The sequence below is a fragment of the Phaethon lepturus genome, unplaced genomic scaffold, assembly GCF_000687285.1.
Source record: "Phaethon lepturus isolate BGI_N335 unplaced genomic scaffold, ASM68728v1 scaffold4852, whole genome shotgun sequence".
Classification (NCBI taxonomy): Eukaryota; Metazoa; Chordata; class Aves; order Phaethontiformes; family Phaethontidae; genus Phaethon; species Phaethon lepturus.
Genome location: NW_010521096.1, coordinates 54,586 through 64,357, shown reverse-complemented (window position 1 = coordinate 64,357; position 9,772 = coordinate 54,586).

Here is a 9,772-nt window from a genome sequence, read left to right as displayed (position 1 = left end):
CACATCACATCACTTCTCCTCTGCTATGTCACCTAGCCCAAACTTACTGTTGTGCTGTGGTTATAGAGTGCTCTTCTAGCACCCAGCTCAAGTCCCTGTCCCCTCACCCTAATCAAATCAGTATCTTCAGAGGCTGCTTTTCCTTTTAGTCATTGTCATGAAGTGTTGTTTTAGCTCAGCTTATCAGAGGTGGTGGCCATATGCAGGTGTAGTAACTGGATAAAACATCTGGGGGGGGGGAAGCACAGCAAACATTACAATAATAAATTCCACACAGCAGTGGAAGAAAATATTCAAGCACTGGAAAACTTGGTGGAGTTAGCAGGTAGGAGGGTGATTTTGATAACATCTGTGCCCACTATGCCTAAGTTAATATTGCACACCGGTAGTAATTTGGAGGGGGGGCAGAGAACATTCTTTTAAAACCATAGCTGTTGCTTTAGAAACACTCAAGACTTTTTAATGCATGAAAACTAAACTAAGTGGGCCACAAAATAAAAATACAGATGTGAAATGCAAAATATGTTAAACGCAAGTGGAAATTAGGAAATCTCTATATCATTTTGCCAGCTACACCTCTCTTCAAATTCTGTTCTGCTTTAGGCTTTGTCCCAGGTCTTGCCTTCATTCTCTGCCTGACCTGCCTTATTGCCTTATTTCTTTGCCTGTATACAGTACAGAGAGGGGCAAGCCACAGTTTGCTAGCTCCCCTCTTCATGCTAGTTTGACTTCATCCTGGAAGCCATAAAAAGGAATCTAATCCTCAATACTGCATTCCCCTGGGTGAGAGGAGTGAAAAGACCTGTCACCTTGCTGGATGTGTGCTATTTCAGCAGGGATATGAGCAGCCATAATAATGTCAACTACATGATTTGCACGATAGGTTAACATTACTTATAATGAGAGTGACAACGTGCCATAAAGGCCAAGGGAGACCTGCCCATTTTGGTTTGGTTGGTTTTGGTTGGTTTTTGTCAACACTGTGTATAGGAGGTATGTAGTGAAACAACTGACACTTTTTTTTCACTGGTGGGTTTGTACAAGGCAATGACTTTTATGCAAGAGAACAGAATCATCAGTACTGCACTAGAGAGCATTGCTACAACAGAGTTGCTTCACTTTTTCTCAGGAAGTTTCTATATTTTTTAGCAAGGAGCACTCAAATCACAGTAGAATAGGCACAAACATTAAAAATGCTTGATGACATTAATACCCACATTCTATGATGAAATTAATTCATACAGATGCATCTCTGCTGTATGTTTATATGAGAAACTCAGAGAGCTAATTTCCGAACATCTGTTAAACGCTGCTTCATACAGTACGTCAAAACAAAACTAAACAGACCATCCAGTTATAGGCCAGCTAGTATATGTGTTTCTATAATGCTGGTCTTGTTTTAATTACAGGCTCCTTGGGGCAGGGACCATATCTTCATTTTTTTTTCCAAATACGAGCAACTACAGCAGAGAAGTTCATCAAGTAATACCACAAAGCTGTTACTAAGTGGTTGTAAGATGACAAGAAATTGAAGTAGACCTGGTGCAAATAACCAGAGATACATGCATATGAAACATACACATAAAACAGCGTCATATAGTAAACTCTTAGTGTGGTGTATGAAGATGGAACTGCCCAAGTAATTCTGACATCAATAGGAGTTGCTAGAAGAGCCCAAAACCACAGCGCTGTCCCTGTAGGTCTGACAAACCCATAGAAGGGAATAAGAATTGTAGATGGCAGTATTTATTTTTATATGTATATTTAGTTATTTAATTATATGGCATGCTAGTTCAAAATACCTAACCAACTGTTAGTGTAAGTCACATTTGCAAAAGTGGCACCGGTCCTGAGAAATTGAAGAGCTGTTTCTGCAGCTTGTTCACGTTAAAACTGTTAGGAATCAGGTTGTAAATACCTTTGGAGATCTTAGTCCGACTAAGAAAATCACTTTCAAAAATGACATTTAGCTGTTTCTGAAAATGTTGCCTGTAGAATTTACAAAAACATTAAATCCCTAAGGAAAATGAAAGCAAGAAACTAGTGAATAAGCAAAGCACTGAGTTAAAGTGTGAGTTATCTTTCCTTTATGGGAAAAACCTCCTAAAACTCCTAAAATGCTAATTAGCATGGATTATCGTTATATGGTCTTTAAAAGATTAAACACAGCAGCTTGTGAAATCCACATCAGAAAGCAATTTCTGTCCTTCCTCCCTGGTTTCCTACTGCTCCTCTTGCTCGGGCTTTCTGCCTCTTCTATTGTCCCGAAGAAACAACTGAGGAGTTGTTTGGGGAAAAGTTTAAGGTTCATCTACTTTTCCTGTCGTTTTGCTGACAATTTTGGCAGCATTAGTTTAGCCAGAACACCCAAGATGTATTAGTCTCGCAAATAACCAGTGAGTTTAACTGACCATGAAGAGAGGTATATTTTTCCATACAAATAAATGTATATATGTATATACATATATATAGGAATAAAAATTAATTGACACTGTGTACACATACACACACTAGGTACTTTAATGCTGACATAGAAAAAACATGTAGTTCAGCACATGCAGGAGAACAATCTTTCCTCATCTAAAAATATTAATTGGTTTCTTCTGAAACTACCTGAACTAATTAGTTCTTTCAGTGTAATCTTAAGTGGTCAGGGACATATTCAGGTCTGATTATAAATGGCTCCAAGGCATCACATGATAATCCTGAATAACACTCTAGCTACACTTACTGCTTCACCATACCCCTTTTTTCCTTATTTATCATCATTCCCCTTTCTGCTTGCTGCGCAATTGCGTCCTCAAATCCAGCTGACCTGATTTCTCTGTGAGACTGAGTAGTAGAAGAGTCTACTCAGTCTCACAGAGAAACTGAAAAGTTGCCTAGAGATGGGCCAACTTATGAGCCATGCTCTTTGTTCCTCCTCAGCCAGACAGTGTGATAATTCTTTCTAGAACATGTTGAGTAGAGGACCTAGATCACTTTACTGTGTGGTCTATAATTCATAATTACAATGAAAACAACTTTTAACCTTGGTGGCATAAGTTCTGTGATAAGGTCCTAATTTATTTTACTGTGTTTTCTGAATTTTCTGCCAAAAAGGCAGTTGAAATTTGCTCTTCAAAATTTTCTTACTGAAACACCAGCTTTGGATCAAACCAGGAGTTCTGGCAGAAGTCACCATATTGTACAGAAATATTTATGAACAATAAAAAAACCATTTTTAGACATTAAATTGAACAAATGTTAGTAATTTGATCAGGTTGCTGTGGTATTGGTAAAACATTTTTTGGGAGTCCCAAGCAGGCATAGTTGAATCCATCAGTGTTCAAACTCTTTAGCAGAACGGGCAACTTGAAAAATAACTAAAGAGTGCCTCTCGCCTTCTTGTCTAGTGTGGGGAAGCCAACCAGGATAAAGGGGAAGGTCTGAGTATGAAACCATGAACCTTACAGACTTAGTGCAGACTTAGTAGCAGTCAGCTACGGTAAGCACTGAGAGAAGCAACAGAGGAAGAGGCTGTCACCCCGTGATTAGGTGGTCACATAGCTGCATGGCATTACAAATTCGTGCTTATCCCTATTGTAAAGTGTGTTCTATTATAATAGATCATAATTACAAAAATGGGGGGTGGACTAATTTCTTCTGTACAAGGTAAAGTGATGCAGCTCAGGTGAGGGGCAGTAACTAACTCTGGCACCATTTTAGATCAATGATCGTAGCAGGTAGAGGGAAAGAGCAAAGAGACTACCCATGCCAAAAATCCCCTATGTTTGAGCTTTGTATCCCCGTTCACTGTTTCAAAGAAAGACAAAACTCCTCCCATTTCCCTAGCTAATACAGATAACACTAATGATAGTTCTGCACTTTGTCATACGTGTATCGTGCCTTTACATCCCTCATTTGGTGTATCTGTGCGTCAGCATCCTTCCCTGTTAAATGGGCATACCTCTTTCCCAAAGGAAGATATTAAGAAGTATTCTGTTCTGATGTTTATTAGGTGCTCATAAGAACAACACAGAAATATTACAAAGAAAATGTTATCATTGTTCTTAAGTGTCTTGGCATTTTAAAATTTACCTGCATATATTTGGTCTCAAATGGCACCATATTTCACAGGTTGAATTAATAAAGTTATTAATTTTGATTAAGTTATCAATTTATCCAGACAAAAAGTCTCTGGATCTATTCTCTTTTCCCCACATTCCTTTTTCAGACACAAATAACCATTTGTTTAAAAGGGATTCATGTAGCTATCTCAACAATTACAATGTATGATTTTTGATACAACATAGCTTAGTGTTCTCACTGCTTATTAAAAACTTTTATGCTTCCAGAAGTACTTGTAATTTCACATTTTCCTCTGTCCCATGCTAATTCATATCTAAGTATATATCAACCGATTGTGTCATGTTAGGCTGTTATAGAATTTTGTCCTTAAACACTAACTGATTTTTAAACAGTATCACACTTTGGGACTAGTGAATGTTTTCTACTGAACACTAGGCTTTATACAGCATTCAGAAACACCAACACAAATTCCTGCTTCCTATGAAATGAGCTTAACAAGGATTTGGGGAGCAACCACTTGCACTATATGCTTAATGCGTGCAACCTTTTCATCTAAGCAATTATTTCTGAGAACAGAATGTTCATTCACCACAGAAAGAATTGAGGCAAAGTCAATTTATACCACATATTTGGCCTGTTACACGACACAACCATTAGCTGTTTGGTTTTAGAAGTTAAGCACTACATAAAAGCCAACAAGTGGTGAAGGTTGTTTGGTCAGCCCATGTAACCTATAGCAATTTTAGGGTTTCTGCAATACTCTGAAAGGTTCGTATTGTAAAGAAAGTTGTTATCAGAATTGGTATAATTAAACACATTTGAAGCTATTCTAAGGAAGAGAACTTATTAACATGCTAGGGTAGGGCAGCGGTTTTTCCAAATTAACAGTGTAATTAAGTGAGCACAATCCTCCTGTGTAACTGTCGTGAAGAGAGCATTCATCACCTAGAGTTCCTGTGCCTGCAACATAACAGCGTTGTTGTCAAAGACAGGCTTCTTGAGGGTGGGACAATGAAGTTGAAACTGAACTGATAGGCAATGAAAGGAGTTCTTAATGAGTTCAGAAAACACATCCATGAAAACGAAATCACAGAGAAAAAGAACACCACAAACTGAAGCTGTTCAAAATATATTTAAACCTGCAGAGCAACCTGTCCCTGGGGAGAATCCAATATGATATTAAGCTTCTGCAGGTGAACATAGGTTATTTTCCCCACAGAAATAAAAGATTATCATCGCTACAATTTAGTAGTCAAATATAGCCATAGTTCTATTTTTCAATAACAGTCTATGCAGTTGTTTCTTGATACTTTTCTCACTTGTTGATAAAAGTTAAAAATGTTCATTTGAAAGAGTGTTCTAGAGATCAAAAAAATGCCTTTGCCACAGGTAAAAACAGATTGCCTCACATAGTTCCTGCTACTGCAAAAAGATCCTGGTATGATAAAGCCACTGGTTATCAAATAAAAAGTATATTGGGTTTACATCTCAAAATTTATTAATCTATGTAACGTTTGCATGTTGAGTACAATCGGGGCAACATCTAATAATTAATTAGTTACAATTAATAGCTTCACTTAGGTAAAGAAAACAAACCATCAGTGAGGTGAATCTACTTTACCTGATTTTGCCAATTACTACATTACATCCTTCCAATCCAGAAGAACATTAATGCAAAACATGAATGGCTGGACAGGCTTTTGAAACAAGAACAAAACAGATACGTAGCTCCCAAAATTGGTTGTGAGAGTATTAACTGTTGAAATGAGATTAGCCGCTATGCCCAAATAGTACATTGCTGCTGTGGTAAATGGCATAGAGCAGAATAAACATTTCAGGAAGTTCCAATTACCTTAATGATGAACTTTCATTTAACAATATTTCTGATTCAAATGCATCTGCCTTCACATCCCAGTCGTCTGGATTGTTTCATGAAGGTATGTACACAAACAGCAGAGAAATAACATCTCAACAATCTGCTGAAAGAAAATAAAACAAATTCTTTAGTCTCTATTCTAAATTCTTTAGGCACTGCATCCATCTTCAAGGCCGCATTCAAGGCCACAGTGAGGGTGGGTGGCCTGCGACTAGCTAGAGAAGAGAGTTGCATTTTCCAACCCCTCTCCTGTTCTCATTTCCCTTTGCTTGAGCAGCCTGAGACCAGCACCAGCTGTTCCCCCAGGGTCAAGGAAGCAGGGAGGGGAAGATGGAGAAGTGAGACTGGATGCACAAAAGAATGTGCTTGGGCTCAGTACTTAGGCTGAGAACACCTGAATTCAGCTGTTAGTGAATTAGTCCATGCTGCTCTTGGGAGACTGGGACTCCTTCGCATTGAGATTATGATTTTCTCTCGTTCCACCGTTCTGCTGCTCTAGGTAAATGCTACCTTTGCCTATTGCTACTCTGGCTGTACTTGTCCACACAGAGTGTTTTAACAGACAATTGCCATTAAACTCTTTAATAAAGACATTAGAATAATGGATTAAAGTATAATTTTAGAGGTATAACCTAGCTGTACATTTTAAATGGCATAAGGTGTTAAAGGGTAAAGAATAGCTGAGGACTAAGAAAAATATTATGACTCAGAAAGTAGTGAAGACTGAATAAAAAAATACAAGTTAATTGTTATTTTCAGCTGGGAAGGATATTAACAAGGGGATATCCCAAGACTTACACTAAAACTGGGGTTGATTTAATAGATTTACTACTCATCTGGAAAACAAGTATGCAGGAGAAGAGACAGCGTAATTGTGAAATTATACATGATTGTTTCAAAAAGCCACAACTTTAGAAAAAAACCAACCACCAACACTAAAGGAAGGGACCAGACAAGATGGCAGCTGAAATTTAGTGTAGGTAAATGTGAGGCAATGTGTACTGAAAGGAACAATTTGAGCTATTCATATACACTGATGGTTTGCAAAATCACTCAGGAAAAACTTCTAGGCGTTACTGTGGACAGCTTAATGGAAACTTTTACTCAGTGCACAGTAGTGGTCAAAAAAGCAAACAAGATGTCAGGCTATATTAAAGATGGATTGGAGGATAATACTGGATATAATAACAATTCCATCAAATACCTCAGTAAAGTATTCTTCATTTTGAGATTAGTTTATTTTGTTTCCATTATCTGAAAAGAAATAGCAATCACCTGGAAAAGGGAATTAAAAGGGATTTAGGGGTATAGATAACTTCTATAAAGTGAGAGATTTTTAAAGGGTGTCAGAATCATGCCATCCTTCCAATTAAGGTGTGTTTTTTTTTTTTCTTCTAAACAACTTCTCTGCTCCAGTTTGTAAACAAGGAGAGCGGGAGCCACTGACCTTTGTCATATCTGCTGAGATGAACGGATGAAAAGTGGCATGCAGACTGTGGATGAACTTCTTTCGAGCATGAGGCCTGAATGTCATTTCCCTGCTGCTCCAGAGAAAAAGGGAAAGGGTCAGTTCCTCATCAAATCTCTTCCCTGCTCCCCTCTGAGCCCAGTCTGCAGCACCCATCCAGCACCACATCTTACCCAGCTGATGCCTATACCCAAGACCTTCTAGTCAGTCATTACCCACTTCCTCAAATCCAGCCTAGCACCCTAACTTGAGACCTTTCCTCCTTTAATTCCTTCCTTTCCCTCATGCCCTACGCTTACATATCTGCGCTACCCTCTGCTGCTTCCACAGTCTCACACCCATTGCCCCACTGCTCCCCACATGGCTTTTTAGCCCCCTTTCCCCTCACAGAAAGCACGTTTCACCAGCTTAGTTCCTTCAGTGTCTGCTGTCAGGATTACCAGCGCTGCTGGACATCCATTCATTTGCCTCCCCTGCAGTACCTACACAGCAGGTCACTTCCCCATGTTCTGCAGATCGCTGATAGGAGTGCACGATGCTGTTGACATTATCAATTACTATACATGGTAAACAAGAAAAACTAAAATCAGAGGTTAATTTACAGTAGAGGAAAAACCCGCACACACGTGCACACCACCCAGCTGAGGGCTATAGCATGCTTCGGTGCATATATTGCTTAGATATTAATTAAGGCAGGAGGTTTCTTGCCTAATTACTTGACATGCCAGGTTGAAAGCTGTCCTGTGGATGATGGACAATGATATACACCAACCTCTGTGGTTCCTAGAGTAAAGTGCTTGCTATAAAAAGCTGTCAGATTTGTAAATTTAACATCGTTTAGTCTAAGAATAAATGAGGAAAATAGGAAACGCATTTGTCCAGCAGTGGGAGGGTGTGGAGTGTTGTTTTCTGCTGAGCATTTTTATTTTTATTACCAAACCGTTGAGAGCCTAGAGATGTCACAAGGTCCTTTTGCTGTTCTGGGCTGTGAAACCAGGAGGGGAAAATATGAACTGATGCAGTTTTATATAACTTACAAATGTGTTTAGCATTTTCTGTGACAGTGAAGGAAGTCAGAAAATTTAACTGTTTCCTTTGTGAACTTTGTTTGTCTGGAAGTTTGCTCTGTTCCAGCAGAACTGGCAGTAGTTTTGTCCAGAGCAGGGGCAGGACATTTTCCCACATAAACAGAATACATTCTAATTACCATAAAAAGGGAAAGAAAAAAGTAAAATTAAAATTATGCTCTAAAATGGCATTATTACCTCTCTAAGAGGAAGCATATGGAATAATAGCATGCATATAGGTCTGAGAGCCAGGAATAAATCAGTGCTAGTCTAGACATGCTGATTCCAGCTGTGGTCCTGAAACAGGCTGTTAGGGATAGAATTTAATTAAGTCTAATACCCATCTGGAGAGGACAATGAATGAAGGCAGAATAACACTGTCCCATCAGAGTTGTGCTAGAGGTACTTACATTATGGCTGGGACACAGGCAGGAGAACAAGGGTTGCCCGCTGTAATCCTCTCTTTCTGACAGTGACTGGATCCACAGCCAGTATCAGAAATCAAGGTGGTACGTCCTATGGAATAGTGTCTTATCACATAGCCCTGCTCTCTCCTGTATAGAAAAAAGAGCAGAGGAAGTCTCTTTGCTCAGTCCCATTTTCCACTTCTTAGTATGGAACTCACTCATGATTTCTCCTGTGCTTTCTCCACTGTGGCTATAACATTTAATTGACTGATATTTATAAGTACCCAGAAAATGGAAAGCCTACATAGTATCTATTTAGGGTGAGTAATTACCTCACAAGAAGACATAAATACATGTTGACCAATGATGTAATTTCAGAGAGCAAAGCACTAGCAGAGTATTACAAACCCTCACATAAATACCTCCTCCCTCCTCCTGCCTCCACTCATTTACCCAAAACAATGAATGCCTCTCAAGAGGTCTGATATATCTTATTTTCACACAGCAAATGGATCCCAGTTTGTGTCTGTTTGCTTTAGCTTGATTTCTGCCATCCTCAGACAAAACTCTTCCCTCCACTACATAGACTTTATTCACCAAAGAAAAACGTCCCAAAGCCCTTGCAGACCTTATGAAAGGCGTTTTTACTCACTTGGGCTAAATGAGCACTGTGTGTTTTCTTTCTTCTTTTTTTTTTGCGGGGGGGGGGGGGGAGTGGGGGGCTCTGTTTTTTTGTTTTTTTTTTTTTTTTTTTGGGGGGGGGGGGGAGTGTGGGGTGGTAAAAAGTAATAAATGAATCATTTCAACTTTGGGCAAGTTTAGGTGTTGTATTTGTACCATGCAACTACATAAACACAGAATGAGCCAGTTAACCAATGAATTG